This window comes from Varanus komodoensis, unplaced genomic scaffold (genome assembly GCF_004798865.1).
Source record: "Varanus komodoensis strain SLA01 unplaced genomic scaffold, ASM479886v1 scaffold79, whole genome shotgun sequence".
Classification (NCBI taxonomy): domain Eukaryota; kingdom Metazoa; phylum Chordata; class Lepidosauria; order Squamata; family Varanidae; genus Varanus; species Varanus komodoensis.
In genome coordinates, this window is record NW_025336467.1 from 369,415 (window position 1) to 386,997 (window position 17,583).

The window sequence follows — 17,583 nt, forward strand, 5'->3', positions numbered from 1 at the left end:
GTATGTCGCCAACAGATCCCCTCTGAGTCTCCTCTTCTCCAGGCTGAAGAGGCCCAGTTCCCTCCGTCTTGCCTCATACGGCTTCCCCTGCAAACTGCCCACCAACCTTGTGGCCCTTCGCTGCACGGACTTCAACCTGGCCATATCCTTCCTGTAATGAGGGGCAAAAAACTGAACACAAAACTCCAGTTCTGGACACAGCAGAGTCATACAGAATGGCAGTAATGCCCCTCTCGATCTAGAAGCCACACTTCTGGCTATGCAACCAAGGGTGGCGTTCACCCCCTTGACCACCGCATCACACGGCTGGCTCATGTTCAGCCTGCAGTCAACCAGCACCCCGAGGTCCCCTTCACAAGTGCTGCTCTCCAGCCACTTGTCCCCTAATCTGTACTTATTCCTACGTTCCTACGTATTCCATTCCTATGCCCCAAGTGCAAGACGTTGCACTTATCCACATTGAACACCATCCTGTTGTCTCTTGCCCACTTCCATAGTCTGTCCAGATCCTTTTGGATCTGGAGTACCTGCTCCTCAGTTGTGGCCACTGCCCCAGTTTTAGTTTCATCTGTGAATTTGATCAGCAGACTGTTCACCCCTTCTTCTACATCATTGATGAAAGGATGAAAATCAGGAGTGGGGAAGAAAGAGGAAGTCACTCGCCCTCCCTTTCTGTCTGGGGATGCTGGGAGATCTAGTCCAACCCATTTGAAGAATGGCTGAAGCTCACTTTCTCTGCACTAGGCCTCTCCTTCGGCCAAAGAAGCTTGCAAGGAGATGCAGCCCTCCAAATTAAAACAGGACTCCAAACTCTGCTACTTCTGAACTAGCCTCACATGGGGTTACGAACAAAGTTTGAGAAGGGCACAAAAGCAGGGTCTTTGCTCCGAAAAGCAGGGGCTCTTAGGCAAGTCCTTCCTGATGGTTAGGACCCCCAGGGTATGGACTGGGCTTCCAGGGGAGGTGGTTGAGGCCCCATCGGTGCAGGTGTTCAAGGATAGTCTGGACATGCCCATGGTGGGCATGTCATGAGCAGAGCCGGCTGGAGCCAGGGTCAGACTACATGGCCCCGGAGGCCCCTTCTGTCTCACTCGGTTTCTGTTTCTATGTTAACATGGCATTGGGAGAGAAAGTTTGTTGTTGTTGTTAGTTGCAAAGTCGTGTCTGACCCATCGCAACCCCATGGACAACACTCCTCCAGGCCTTCCTGTCCTCCACCATCCCCCGGAGTCCACTCAAGCTCACACCAACTGCTTCAGTGACTCCATCCAGCCACCTCATCCTCTGCCACCCCTTCTTCTTTTGCCATCTATTGTTCCCAGCATTAGGCTCTTCTCCAGGGAGTCCTTCCTTCTCATTAGGTGGCCAAAGCATTTGAGCTTCCGTTTCAGTATCTGGCCTTCTAAAGAGCAGTCAGGGTTGATCTCCTCTAGGATGGACCGGTTTGATCGCCTTGCGGTCCAAGGGACTCGCGGGAGTCTCCTCCAGCCCCACAATCCAAAGGCCTCAATCCTTTGGCGCTCAGCCTTCCTTATGGTCCAGCTTTCACAGCCGCACATTGCAACTGGGAAAACCATGGCCTTGACTATATGCACTTTTGTCGGCAGGGTGATGTCTCTGCTTTTTAGTATGTTGTCTAGATTTACCAATGCTTTCCTCCCCAGGAGCAAGCGTCTTTTAATTTCTTGGCTACAGTCCCCATGTTCAGTGATCTTGGAGCCCAGGAAAATAAGTCACTACCTCCATTTCTTCCCCGTCTATTTGCCAGGAAGTGAGAGGACCGGATGCCATGATCTTAGTTTTCTTAATGTTGAGTTTCAGGCCAACATTTGCACTCTCCTCCTTCACCCGCATCAAGAGGCTCTTTAGTTCCTCTTCACTTTCTGCCATGAGAGTGGTATCATCTGCATATCTGAGGCTGTTGATATTTCTCCCAGCAATCTTGATTCCAACTGATGATTCATCTAGCCCTGCCTTTCACATGATGTGCTCTGCATGTGAGTTAAATAGGCAGGGCAACAGTATGCAGCCTTGCCAAACTCCTTTCTCAATTTTGAACCGATCAGTGGTTCTGTGTCCAGTTCTCACTGTTGCTTCTTGACCTGCATACAGGTTTCTCAAGAGACAAATAAGATGGTCTGGGACCCCCATCTTTCTAAGAACTTGCCACAATTGGTTGTGATCCACACAATCAAAGGCTTTAGCATAGTCAATGAAGCAGAAGTAGACGTTTTTCTGGAACTCCCTAACTTTCTCCATGATCCAGCGTATGTTGGCAATTTGATCTCTGCTTCCTTTGCCTCTTTAAATCCCTGCCTGTACTTCTGGTAGTTCTCGGTCCACATACTGCTGGAGCTTAGCTTGTAGGGTTTTGAGCAAAACTTTGCTAGCATGTGAAATGAGTGCAACGGTGCGGTAGTTTGAACGTTCTTTGGCATTGCCCTTCTTTGGAATTGGAATGTAAACTGACCTTTTGCAATCCTGTGGCCACTGTTGAGTTTTCCAAATTTGCTGGAATATTGAGTGTAGAATATTGATGCAGTAAATCGTCTTTTAGGATTATGGATAGCTCAGCTGGAATACTGTCACCTCCACTAGCTTTGTTGTTGCTCAGACTTCCTAAGACCCATTTGACTTCACATTCCAGGATGTCTGGCTCGAGGTCAGTGACCACCCCATCGTGGTTTTCAGGGACATTAAGATCTTTCTTGAATAGTTCTTCTGTGTAAGCTTGCCTTCTCCTCTTAATCTCTTCTGCCTCTGTTAGGTCCCTGCCATTTTGGTCCTTTATCATGCCCATCTTTGCATGAAACGTTCCCTTCATATCTCCAATTTTCTTGAAAAGATCTCTGGTCCTCCCTATTCTATTGTTTTCTTCTGTTTCTTTGCACTGTTCATTTAAGAAGGCATTCTTATCTCCTGCAGAAGAGGAGGCTCAGAGGGGATCTGTTGGCGACATACAGGTGTGTGAGGGGGTGTCACGCAGAGGTGGGCAGAGACCTGTTCTCCCCACAGAGGAAGGCAGGATGCTCTCCAAGGGAGCAAAGCTCAGGGAGCCCAGGTTCCATTTGGATGCCAGAAAGCACTTCCTGGCAGTCAGGAGCCCGAGGGTATGAAGTGGGCTTCCCCGGGAGGTGGTGAGGCCCCATCGGTGTGGGTGTTCAAAGATAGGCTGGACATGCACATGGTGGTCATGTCGTGAGCGGAGACTGCTGGAGCCGGGGGTCAGACTAGATGGCCCAAGAGGCCCCTTCTGGCTCGCTCTGTTTCTAAGTATGTCTCGAGGGGTTCAGGTCTGTGTCAGGAACCCACAGTGACTGGGGAGCATTCACACACCAGGTCCAGTCTTCCCAGGAGCATTTGATTGGCCTCTGTGGAAACAGGATCCAGTATAGCTGCTTTGATAGCACAGATCTCTGCTTGTGATCTAGAACCTCCCTATTTGGGTGCAGTCTACATGGTTTTATTCTCTGGAATATTCTCCCCAGAGAGGTGTGCCTGGAGCCTTCCCTGACTGTGTTTCAGTGTCAGGCAAAACCCTTTTTATGCTCTAAATATTTAATAATTTAGTCTGTGTGTTTTTATTGCTGAGCCCATTCTAAATATTGTTTATAAATTGCTGCTGTGGTTGGTTGCTATTGTTTTAGTTTATAATAGTATTTTGTTTGTTTTTGGAGTATATTGTTTAAGATATTTTATGAATTGTGTTTATCTTTTTGATCATTGTAAACCATCCAGGGAACTCTGGGATGGTAGAGAAATGTAATAAATAAGTAAATAAATGAATTTGTGGGGCAGCTTCCCGCCCTTCTTGGGCACTTCTCTGGGAACAGGATCTGGCCCTGTGAGATAAAAGGGGCACCTTGAGGGACACCAAGGACCCAGCAAGGCTTTACCATCAAACCATGAGAAGAATATGCAGGCCACCTCTGTCCTCTGTTGCTAGAAGCAGGGAATTTGGTATTCCAAGGTAGGCTGCCCCTGAACAGAGAGGTTCTCCTTGCTTAACGTGGCTAACAGCCGCATGTATATCTCCTATTTTCGGTGGGTTCCTTCCATCCTGGCGATGAAAGATGCACATGACTGAGCCGAGTTCTTTTCCTTCTCATGCATGCAGTCAGAGCATGGGTAATACATTCTGGGGCTAAATCCCTAATGCCTTTCTGCTGCATTTCCAGCTTTATTCACACACACACCCACACCCTGCAAGCAGTCTAGATAGAGATGTAGGTCACCTCTTATTTCCTGCTTTGCTTCCTCCCCCCGCCCCCGACTTTGCACACCCTTTAGAAGTCTGGTTTCCATGGACTCCTGCTGGCAGCTGGGGTGGTAGCCCCCCCCCCCATAAGGAGGGAGGGAAACCCGTCTGGCCTCCACCCCCACACCGCCGTGTGTCAGCACTGATCTTTTTCAATCTGGTTCCTCCAGCATGGGTGAGGTCTGGTGTGAACCGGATTAAAGGGGGAAGCGGGGGAAATTAAAATAGAGCCCTTGTCATTTAAACTGGTTGTGGGGGGAGGGGGTTGGGGGGGAGAAGCTGTGAGGGGGAAGATTTAATTTCTAGATCTGCCGCAAGTTCTCTGGCTAACCTTGCAAACAAACAAGATGTGTGTGAAGGCAGAGGAATTTAGGGGATTTTATGATTATCTCACTATTTTTTTAAAAAAGAACCTGCAATATCCTAGAGAAATTATCATACAGACCCGGGCAGACTGATTTCAATCTTGCAGGAGCAACATGGCTTTTTGGGGGAGGGGGAGGGGGCCCCCAAGGCAACCCCCGCAAGCTGGAACCTGGTGCAAAAAGACATACACGGAGAATTACAGAATGCTGAGCCAAGGAATTGGTTCCAGGTACCAAAACTGCGTTCATTCGACCTGTCCTCGTTACAGTGGTATAAGCTTAAGCTAGCAGTTGCAGTCTTTTTGTTGCAATAAATGCAGAAGATGAAAATGATGAAGGAGACCCTGTGGGGAATGATAAGTCTGCAAAGAGAGCAAAGTAATTGTGAGCTTGGAACGGTCTGTAGCCACAGTGGTGCCATCCACACACGCAAAGGGGGCAGAGGAAGGTTTAAGTCGACCGCAAAGCTTGCAGAACTACAAAAAAATCTGCAGTGGAGAGGGAACCCTGAATAGCCCACTGAGGTCTGAGCATACACTGTGGGCACAGGCTGCGGTGTGCAGGTGGAACACCAGCAGTGCAGGAAAAATGGAATGGAGTTTGCTGCCAGAGGGTCTGGCTGGCACCCCAAACAGAATTGTTCTCTGCTGCAACATTTTGTTTATCCTTAATGAAAAGGCCCAGAAGAGGCTTTTTAACTGTCCCCTGCCACAATCAGGCAAGAAATAGCAATTTTCAACCATGGTGGCCAATTCTTCCACAAAATTCAGTCCTGATTCATTTTATTTTATTTTATTTTATTTTGGTATTTCTAACCCGCCCAATTACTGCATGTCGCTGGATGACTTGCAATAATCATTCAATAAATACAACATAGTAAAATCATAATAACCCATCAGTAACAACAACAGCCCACGACTGCAATAAAAACATAATTAAAATATTTAAACTGTAAAATACCAGGTAAATAAAAAGGTCTTAACCAGACGCTGAAAAGCGTATAACATCGGTGCCAGGTGAACCTCTCTGGGGAGCACATTCTGCAGAAATGGCCCTTCTCTGACTATGTTCTCTCCTCACTTCCTTCAAGGAGGGTTCCCAGAGGAGGATCTCTGCTGCAGATATTAAGGGGTGGGTGGCTTATAGGGAAAAAGACGCTCCTTCAGGTATCCTGGTCCCAAGCCATTTAGGGCTTTATAGGTTAGCACCAGCACCTGAAATTGGGACCATACTTCAATCGGAAGCCAGTGGAGCTGGTAGAGGACCGGCGTTACATGAGAATAGCAACTGGATCCCGACAGCGATCTGGAAGCTCTATTTTGGACCAATGGAAGATCCAGACAATCTTCAAGGGAGACCCCATGTAGAGCGTGTTACAGTAGTCCATCCAGGAGGTTACCAGGGTGTGTGTCACCGTTGCCAGGCAGTGTTCGTCCAGGTAAGGACGCAGCGGATGGATCAGGCGAAGCTGGAGAAAGGCGCTCCTCACCACTGCCGTCACCTGGGCCTCCAGGGACAGCTCTGGGTCGAGACCCTGCGGACCCTGGCTGCGGACCCTGTCCTTTAGAGGGAGCGCAACCCCATCCAGGACAGGGCCAAAATCACTTACCTGAAACCATGATCCGCCCACCAACAGGACCTCCATCTTACTTGGATTGAGGCTCAGTTTATGGGCCCTCATCCAGCCCACCACCTCAGCCAGGCCCCGGTTCAGGGCAGCCACCGCCTCACCTGGAGCAGATGTAAACACGAGGTAGAGCTGGGTGTCATTAGCATATTGGTGACTCAGCAGCCCACACCTCCTGATGACCTCTCCCAGCAGTTTCATGTAGACCTTGAATAGCAAGGGGGGCAAAATGGAGCCCTGTGGAACTCCATGGTTCTGCAGAGTTCCATTTTAGGGAGAAAGGAGGCAAATTCTTTTTGTGAGGGGGGCGAATTGGATGAAGTTTTAGATTTGGTTCAGTTTGGATCCATAAAATATAACCAGTTGAAAAGAACAAGGCCCAAGTAGTGAAATAGAATAGCTGGAAGCCCAAATACAGCTGCAAACACCAGGGACTAGAAACTTGGAGTGAATGCAGAGCAAGATTTAAAAAAACCCTAGCATGCCTACTCAGCCCACTTTTAGGAGGGTTGCTAGACAGGTGGAACAGCAGGGTGCAATGCTTGAGCAGTGTCTCCACTCCAAGAAGGTCTCTGCTCTTTTAAGGAGCTTTCTGAGGTGCTAAACACTGTTCCATGTGAAGCCCAGTGTGGATACACTGCCCCACTCACATTCCATCACCAGTTACTGTTGGTGTGATATTCTGGGTTGTGGAAATTGGATGTTGCACAGTTAAATGGCTTCCCAGAGAAAAAAAGCAAAGTGCTTGGGGAAAAAGCAAGATCAACCTGTTTCCACCTTGAGAGGCTAGTTTTCTACATTCGGGGTGTTTTTGTTTTTTCAGATAGGGGAGCATTCAAATATTGTTCTCTCTCCCCCCTCCCCTCCACCTGCTGGCCTCTAGTAGAAACTCTCAAGGATGGTTTGTCAAGTATTCTTGTGGTGTTTGTAGAAACCTTTCCTTCTTGGAGGCAGCCCATTCCTTCCAGAGATGGAGAAAGCTGTGATTTAAGGAAAGCCTTATGAAGAGAGATTGGCTCCCAGCATTTCATCTCTCTGTCAAGCAAACATTCCCTTTGGTTTCATAGTGCACAGAACAGACATGCTGACCTGTTTATTTCAGCTTTCCTGCAGCTTATTAGCATAACCTGCGTGGCACACCTTGCCTGGAAAGAAGGAGATAATCACAGCTGCCTCCATGCTGAGGAAAACCGGCACATAGAATATTGGCTAACGGCACAACTCCTGTGAGGTGAGTGAAAGGTCTGTGAGGCCCTGGGCAATTTCTGCTCATTCACCAAACTGAAAGGGCAGCAACAGGTGGGAGAAGTCAGGCTGCAGAGTAGACATGAATGCTGATTTATATAATCATTATGTGCTTTATTCCATGATTTCCTGGCTATTTTGGAAGTGCTGGTCACCCTCATGACTTCCCATAATGCCACTGAGCAACGAAGAAACATAGAAACTGAGTGAGTCAGCAGGGGTCTCCCGGGACATCTAGTCTGACCCCCGGCTCCAGCCGGCTCCGCTCACGACATGCCCACCATGTGCATGTCCAGCCTGTCCTTGAACACCCTCACCGATGTGGCCTCAACCACCTTTGTGGAAGCCCATCCCATACCCTGGGGGTCCTAACCATCAGGAAGTGCTTCCTGGCATCCAAATGGAACCCGGGTTCCCTGAGCTTGGCTCCATTGGAGCACATCCTGCCCTCCTCCGCAGGGGAGAACAGGTCTCTGCCCACCTCCCTGTGACACCCCTCACACACCTGTATGTCACCAACAGATCTCCTCTGAGTCTCCTCCAGGCTGAAGAGACCCAGTTCCCTCCGTCTCGCCTCATACGGCATCCCCTGCAAACCGGCCACCAGCCTTGTGGCCCTTCGCTGCACTGACTCCAACCTGGCTATATCCTTCCTGTAATGAGGGGCCCAAAACTGAGCACAAGACTCCAGTTGCGGGTGCACCAGAGTCGTGTAGAGTGGCCGTAACACCCCTCTCGATCTAGAAGCCACACTTCTGGCTATGCAACCAAGGGTGGCGTTCGCCCTCTTGGCCACCGCATCAAACGGCTGGCTCATGTTCAGCCTGCAGTGAACCAGCACCCCAAGGTCCCTTTCACAAGTGCTGCTCTCCAGCCACTTGTCCCCTAACCTATCCGCAGAGACGGGAAGGGACACAAACATCCCACTCCCCTACTAAAGCTGCTCAGTAGGGAGGCCTTCCTTGTCTGCCTTGTCCCACCCCCTCCCCATCTCCCCTTTTCTCAGGATCCCCAGAATTCTGGTTTGGGAAACAGCCCCTGGAGAAGAGAGTTCCCTTGACCATTAAGAGCAGCCACTGCTGGATCTCTGAGGGACACACCTGCACACAGCAAAAACACACTCTCTGCAAATAGATTTTCAGTCTGTATGTTTTTGCAGGATGGAATATATCCATGGACATGGTGCCCCCTATTGTCTGCGAACCTGCAATTTCACTTTCCCCATGCATCAAATGGGCCCTTTTGGAAGAGATCTGTCTCCTTTCTTTCTTTATCCTTCTTTAAAACAAAAAGACTTGGGAGAGCAGAAGAAAAGAAAGGATTTTGGCATTCCTTTGCCACCTGGGATTCACCGGGGTTGCAGCGGGACAGGACGGTTGTACTTGTTAACATCTTTGAGTTTCAAAGGCTGTAGGAATTTCAAATGCAGAGCTGGCAGAGCATGGAAATCTTCTAGAGCAGGAGGGAGGACATACCAGAGGGAAACTGAGTCCCATTCATCTAGTGGTGAACCCTTGCATAACTCAGCCAGGACTTTTGTGCTCTCAAGTCATTGGAATTTGATCCCAGAGTATACTAAAAAGCAGAGGCATCACCCTGCCAACAGAAGTGCGTATAGTCAAGGCGATGGTTTTCCCAGTTGCAATGTATGGCTGTGAAGGCTGGACCACAAGGAAGGCTGAGCGCAAAAGGATTGAGGCCTTTGGATTGTGGTGCTGGCGGAGACTCTGCGAGTCCCTTGGACCGCAAGGCGATCAAACCGGTCAGTCCTGGAGGAGATCAACCCTGACTGCTCTTTAGAAGGCCAGATCCTGAAGATGAAACTCAAATGCTCTGGCCACCTAATGAGAAGGAAGGACTCCCTGGAGAAGACCCTGATGCTGGGAAGGACTGAGGGCAAAAGAAGGAGGGGATGGCAGAGGATGAGGTGGCTGGATGGGGTCACTGGGGCAATGGGTGTGAGCTTAGGTGGACTCCGGGGGATGGTGGAGGACAGGAAGGCCTGGAGGAGTGTTGTCCATGGGGTCGCGATGGGTCAGATGCAACCTCACCACAAGCAACAACAACAACATGTGCTTCTGTACCCTTCATACACACACACCCTGGGGATCTAAGGCAATGCAAAGGAAATTTTCCATCTGGAATGGTGCAGCTGCAAAAAGGGGGGGTGTAGGAGAGGGAGAAAAGAGTTGTAAAAATTTTTCATGGCAATGGGGTTTATGGACATACTGTGGGAAGAATGATAACATAGAGATTTTTATATTAAAGCAATTGCTCATGTGAAATTATTAGTTTTATTTGGCTATCAATTCAACAAATATTATTTATAATTATGTATTAATGTAAAAATGTGCAACTGTTGCTGTGTAACTGTTACTCTCATTTCTATTTTTATTTTATTGTATGAATCTGTTGTAAACCGTCCCTAGACATCTGTGATGGGACAGTATAGAAAAGTTTTAAATAAATAAAATAAATGTAGTTATAAATTCAGATTATGTAATAACAGCTTTCTGATTCTTTGTGAAACTTGCCACATCTAGTTGTAAATGATTTTTGTAGAAGGTCCTTTGCTAGTTTTTTTTTCTTTTTCTTATTCTGTGATTTTCTTTCTGCTTCCTTTTTATTCATAAAAAATAGAAGGGGAGGATGGGGAAAACTTGGAACAGATAAAAGCAGCAACATCTTCATGGGGTGCTAAGTTAAAACAGGACTTTGCTCCCACAAAAGGTAGACATCCATTGGGATGTTTTGAAAAGGAGAGTGGAGAAATTCATGGAGGATCAGACAAACCTTGGCTCCTAGTCCTCATGAATTTATGGCAGCTTAGGAGAGTGCCTAGATACACTGATCACTCCAGAGCTGGGGTGGGAGGCTATGACGCACTCAAGTCTTGATTGTTGTTGGCCCCTGTGTGACCAGAACTGAGGACTAGAAGAATGCTGAGTGTGATCCAGCAGGGTACTGCAAATGGACAAATCCCTCAGTCTCAGCTTTATATACCCCCACTCCTCTCACGGCGGTGGAAATGCATCAGCTTCTGAAAACTTGAAACATCTCTAAAATCTTTCTCCCTCTCCCATTTAGAATAGTCTCTGTCTCAAAGAGCAATTGCCAATTCATGTTTTGCAGCCTGCCTTTCTTTCCAAGAGATTGAACTCAATTGATCTTATCCCTTCGGATAAGAACATGCAAGCATTTTATCAACCCTCCAAGGAGGTCCGGTCATGCCTCTGTATGAGTCACTGCAGCAGTAAACTTTTGCAGAGACATGGGATTCTTAGTTTTGATCTGCTTGGAGTGCATTGTTGCAGGTTCAAACAAGAATCCTGTCTCCAGCTGGAACTGCCTGAGAAAGGCAGGTGGGAGCCACATTCTGCTAAAAGACTAACCCTATCAGATGCCTTTGCTCCTTGAACTGTTTCCGCCCCAGCCAGTCATTATATATATCTTCTGAACTGGTACCTATTTATCTACTTGCATTTGCATGCTTTAGAGCTGCAAGGTCAGCAGGAGCCGGGACAGAGTACTGGAGCAAACCCCGTCTATGGATTCGAACTGTCGACCTTTCAGTCAACCAGCCCAGCAGCTCAGTGGGTTAAACTACCGAGCCACTGCATCCCTTATATATATTATAAGATATCCCAAATTTACGAGTTGAGAGATCAGGGTTCTAGTCCCCATGAAGCTCACTCATGACGTTGGGACACTCTCAGAGCCTCTGCCTAGCTAACACAGAAACCGAGCAAGTCAGAAGGGACCTCCCGGGCCATCTAGTCTGACCCCCGGTTCCAGCCGGCTCCACTCATGATATGCCCACCATGTGCATGTCCAGCCTATCCTTGAACACCCTCACCGATGGGGCCTCAACCCCCTCCTGTGGAAGCCCATTCCACACCCTCAGGTTCCTGACTGTCAGGAAGTGCTTCCTGGCATCCAAATGGAACTTGGCTCCCTGAGCTTTGCCCCATTGGAGCGCGTCCTGCCTTCCTCTGCAGGGGAGAACAGGTCTCTCCCCACCTCCGTGTGACACCCCCTCACACACCTGTTTGTCGCCAACAAATCCCCTGATTCTCCTCCAGACTAAAAAGCCCCAGTTCCCTCAGTCTTGCCTCATACGGCATCCCCTGCAAACTGGCCACCAACCTTGTGGCCCTACGCTGCACTGACTCCAACCTGGCCATATCCTTCCTGTAATGAGGGGCCAAAAACTGAACACAATACTCCAGTTGTGGGCACACCAGAGTCATGTAGAGTGGCAGTAACAGCTCTCTTGATCTAGAAGCCACACTTCTGGCTGTGCAACCAAGGGTGGCGTTCGCCCTCTTGGCCACCGCATCACACGGCTGGCTCACATTCAGCCTGCAGTCAACCAGCACCCCGAGGTCCCTTTCACAAGTGCTGCTCTCCAGCCACTTGTCCCCTAACCTGTACTTGTGACACCCGTTCCTATGCCCCAAGTGCAAGACCTCACACGTATCCACATTGAACGCCATCCTGTTGTCTCCTGCCCACTTCCATAGTCTGTCCAGATCCTTCCGCTTCTGGAGTACCTGCTCCTCAGTTGTGGCCACTGCCCCCGTTTTAGTGTTGTCTGCTACTTCATAAGGTTCTTGTGAGGATAAAATGGAGGAGGTAGATTATGTAATCCATGGGTCCTCAAACTACGGCCCAAGGGCTGGATACAGCCTGCCATGCTCATTTATCCAGACCACCTCAGAGCTTTTGGACTCGCTTGGAGAAAACATTCTCCAAGCGAGTCCAAAAGCTCTGAGCCGGCACAGGTGTTCTCCAGAACTGACCAGAGAGATGGCGCATGTGCCAAATCCCCCTGAATCGCATGCATATACAGAGTGCAAATATGGAGTGGGAAACAGAAGAGAAGAGGGCAGAAGACAGAGAGAGATGAAGATACTAAAAAAGGATTGAAAGTAAGAAAAATACAACTTTTTAAATCCATTTTTAAGAATGTGAGCCACGTCCCCGGGCTGTGGGCCAAGCTGCAGCCGCCTCCCCAAGCCTGGGGGCAGCTAGATGGCAGCTGTGGCTTGTCCAGAGAAGGCCATGGCAGAGGCGTGGGAGCTGTGGCCTTCTCTGGGCAAGCCACTGCCATCGAATGGCTGCCGTGCTTCTTCCCCCATGGCAGGGAGAGGCGGGAGGCGCCCCACTCAACCAGCCGCAGCCCCGTCCCTCGCCTCGGAAAGGAGCCCTCACCTTGGAGCCGCCCCGCACTCGCCTCTCTGGCCTCCCGCTCCTGCTCCCTCGGAACCGGGGTGGCGGCGAGGACTATAATTTCCATCATGCGCAACCAGCATGGACAATGGAAGTTGTAGTCCAACTCATCTGGGCAGTACCAGTTTTGGCAAGGTGGCACTAAAATATGGCAGTCATTAGCTCTGCATCCAAATGCAGCCACTGTGTATTGTGGGAATTGTTCTGGGCTGACTTGCTTCAAATACTACGAGTGGCTGTACCAGTATTTGTCCTTCGTGTTTTTGCTTCATTCTTCGTAAATGCCAGTCGCAGTCCTCAGCTGCATTGTGCAAAATACTCCATTTGGTTGTGTTGTAGCTCTGTCCCTTGAATAAGGACATGCTCTTCCCCACCTCATCCTGGGCTTCTGCTGCTGCCCGAGGGAGCGGAGCAAACATTTTTAATTTTTTATTAATACTTTTAATTTTAATTATTTTTTCAATGTGCAGTGTGCATAGGAATCCATTCATATTTTTTCAAACTATAGTCCGGCCCCCCAACAGTCTAAGGGACAGTGAATCGGCCCCGTTTAAAAAGTTTGAGGACGCCTGATGTGAATCATCTTGCGTTTCCTGCAGAACAGATGATGGGATACCCATGGAAGAAATGATAACTAGGAAAGTTCCTGGGAAAGAACTCTTAGAACTATCCAGGTAAGGGGAAATGGCTGCGATTGTAGGAGCAGAAGCAGAGTCAAATTCAACAAGCCGCATTTCATTCTCCCCCAAATGCCCTGGATGTTCTGTCATTAAATAAGATTTAATTGCTTAAGACCAGGGCTTTTTTGGTCATAGAACGCACTGGAGCGGCGTTCCGGCACCTTTTTTTGACGGATTTTTCCAAGTGATTGTGAATCGCCCTGTTGGACGTAGCAGGTCGGTGGCAGAAATCATTAACATAGTGCCTGTGGGCTGCTTGTGTGTCCGTGCTGATTGTGAGGGCGCTGCTCGGCTTGGGATCGGTTGTGTGGTCGTACGCTGAGTGCTTACTGCCGGCAGCCACCATTTTGTGTGTGTGTGTGTGTGTGTGTGTGTTTGTAGAGTGACTGGTTACTTAAAAGGTAAATAAGTTATTTCAAAAAAAGTTGGTGAACTGAAAATCTTTTTTAGTGTAAAAGTGTGACCCCAAGATGTGAGTTCCAGCACCTTTTTTTTTTTTTACAAAAAGAGCACTGCTTAAGATCATCAGCCGAGGTCCTTCTCCCAGTTCAACTGCCCAAGCAGGTGAAGGGGGAGCCTGCAAACAGTGGATGCCCCCCATTTATGGAATGCTTTACCTAATGAGATTCACCAGGCAGATACTTTGCTGAGTTGTAGGTGCCTGGAAAAAACCTTCCTTTTTAATCACACTTATGGTACTACCTAAACCATTCTACTGATTGTACTGTTTTTAACATATATTTCTATTGAATTATGTATATTGTGATTTTATCTTGTTCTATTTTGCTAAGATATTTTAAATGGTATCTATTGCTTTTCTTTAATGTTATTTTACTGGTATTTATTATTATAACGGCCATCCAGAAAGCATGAAGCTAGTGGGCAGCTCTCAAAGTCAATCAATGACGTATAGATACCCTCTCTTCCCTGCCTTTTTGGCCCTCCAAAGAGACCGAAAGTTGGCTTGAATCTATTAAGAATTTTAAACACAACAAAAGTCAATTCAGAACACAAAACACACACAGACACACAACAAGAGTATTAAAATTTATTTAAAAAGGCGCATGTGCATCCAACCATGGGGGATGGAGTGGGATGGGGTGGGGAAAGACTCATAAGTGGTGACACATAGTGAATGCAATTTTTATTTTTATTTATTTATTTATATTGTGATTTATATCCTGCCTTTTTCCTACAAAGGGCTCAAGGCAGCTTACATCATTCTCCTCCTCCATCTCATCCCCACAACAACCCTGTGAGGTAGGTTGGGCCGAGAGTCTGTGACTGGCCCAAAGCCACCCAGTTGGCTCCATGGCTGAGCGGGGACTAGAACCCGGATCCTCTGAGTCCCAGTCCCAGCTCTTAACCACTGCGCCACACTGGCTCTCCACCTCTAGGAAGACCAGTCAGACACCAATATCTGCCAGGAAAAACATGCTTTGCTTCTCCTTTTTATTCTGCTACATTTTAAATCCTCACATGTTTATTGTGCCACTGCAACCTGCCAAAACTGTGGCATGGAAAGCTCTTGTTTAGGGGTTTCAGCCAGCCAGCCAGCCAGCCAGCTACTTTTCCAGGGTACTCCATTCCATCTCCCACCCAGTGTTCCACCCCACAGAAGATACTCTGAATTTTCTGGTCACCAAGCATGCTCAGTTCTCAAGGGGTCATTTTGCAGTGGGGTTCCCCCCCTTAGTCCCCCCCTCCAAAAAAAAGAGATATTTGTTTGCACTTTGGGGTCTGCCTTAATCATGTCATGTGGCTTAATTCTGGCTTGGGAAAGATCGGCACTCACCCCCAAACATTGCTAACAAAGGGAATGATTTATACTTAGCATTTGTTCTTGCAAACCACCCTGGAATCATTGATGAAGGGTTGCATATAAATCTTCAAAATAAAGAATAAACTTGAGTCACTCACTGCCCAAGAAACCCCACCAAGTAATCGAGAAAGGGGGACATTTAGAAGGCACCAGAACATCAAAATTACACAGTCTCTGTTGATCTTCTTTGGTACCCACTAGGTTCTTTTAAACACCACCACTGCCATTTGGCTATGTATGTTTGGCCGCGTGCCGCTAGCTCAGGAAAGGGGGAGATGTATTTTCCAGAGCCTGTTTGTCTGTCTGCACACGTTCTCTAGCCAAGCGTTCTGCCAAGAACCTGGAATGCGGAACAGTAGCCAGAACCTCTTCCAAAACGCTGACACCATCTCTTCCTCCTCCATGCTGTGTGCTTGGCCTTTTCTGTTTCAAAATTGCCAGCCTAACAGCCAGAAGCAAACCACGCATTTGGTATTTCTACCCTAATAGAGACTGACATGTTTGCTCCAGTTTCATGAATCCTCTCTTCCTGTGCATTTTGGGTATACGTTAAATCTCGGCTACCCACTTCCAACATGGCTTAAGAGGCTGCCATGACACGCTTGTCCAAGGAAGTCAATATGGCAGAGTAGCGTAGGCCAGGTTCAAATCCTGTTTGAGCCATCAAAACCTTCTCTCTTACTTAGGACGACTTTGCTTGGAGTAAGCAAAAGCATTCCTATTGAAACAGGCATTAGGCTTTTAAGATGACCTGTTTGCTGGAGTAACTGGTCTTAATTAGTTTATTTCTTAGCTTTGTTAACATGTTTTAAGCTGATTTGCTTTCACACCATTAAGGTACGGCCCAATTGTTTTGACTCTTTTTGCCATGTTCATTCTGGGCTCTGAAGAGACTTTAAGCATTTGGAGATGAGTGCTTTTACTTGTGAAAGACTTTTGAGCATGGTTTATGGGATTTCTTTTTACCTTGTCCTGATAAGGATTTACTGATTTAACACACACAGTCTCAAAGGGTCTCTTGAGGAAAGTACAGAAGTGCAAGAAAGTGCAAAAACAGGACTGCACAAGGAAACAAACACAAGGAAAACAAAACACTAACACAAGGGAAACAAAAATCATGACCGAGGAAGAATTGCATGACTTTTAATGTCAACAATAAAGAAATTGAAATTGTGAAAGAGTTGGCATCATCTTGTGAAGTCCTCGGTTCAGAGACTGCAGGTACAAATGTGAAGATGGCTGTGAAAGACACATTTTGGAAGGCACCCTTCACAGGGCTGCCACACGTCAGAGATGATTTGACAGCGGGTAACATCAGCACGAACAAATATGCACATTTTCTTCTGTTATAATAATGATGGATTGCTGTAGTGCATATGTGAGTCACTTCATAATGCCTTTTGGCAGTGGAAAGTGGCACAGAAATTAATAATATTTTTTATCCTTTTGTATTTTGACTTGCTACTGCCATTCACGGCTGTGAGCATCAGTCATTCAGGAAAGGGGGATATAAATTTAATAAATACAATTAAGTTGGTCAACCTCCCATCTCCCCCTAACCTCCTTTCTATGCATTGATTCTTTCTCTTTTTCTGAAATATGACCAAAGCATCTCTTTCACTGGAATGCTATCCACCCTTCAAGAAGAGGAAAACAGCACATGGATTTCCCTCAAGGCACCAAGCAAACGGCAAGAAAGGACTTGAATCAGCCTCTGTGGTTTGAAAACACAGAGCAGTGGAAAGTCAGAAACGCACAGAAAGCGGCTGAAGGAAATTGGCATCAGGACAGAAATGAGTAATCCAAGCATTGCACAACATTTTGACTGCTCTTTTATCTACATTTCCTCTGTGTCGGTGTGGGCTTTTAAAAATCCTCACAGTCCACTCTGCCACAGCAAGATTTACTCAGAAAATGGCATTTGTGAGAGAATAACATCATTTCCATTTTGGTTTGGCCCATTTCCGGAGCAAGCCCCAGGTTCCAAACAGCGAAGGTTTAGGGTGGCTTTTGTATGCTCTTTTCTTAGGTCAAGGAAGCCTCACTCTTCCACCAAGACATGGAAGAGCAGCGTTCATGGAGCAGTTTGCAGTCTGCAGAGATGCCCTAGCTCAGCGGTGGCGAACCGATGGCAGGTGTGCCCCAGCAGGCACGCAGAGCCCTCAGTTGGCACACGAGCCACGTCGCCCCAGCAGCCGAGCATCGAATAACAGCGCGCACAGAGGCCACACGCCTGCTCGGAAAGGACTCATTAGCCACGACTCGTTCGAGCTTCTGCATGGCCGGTCAGTGCACTGCCGGGGGGTGGGGGGGGGGGGGGAGGGGGGGGGGGGGGGAGAGAGGGGGGGAGGGAG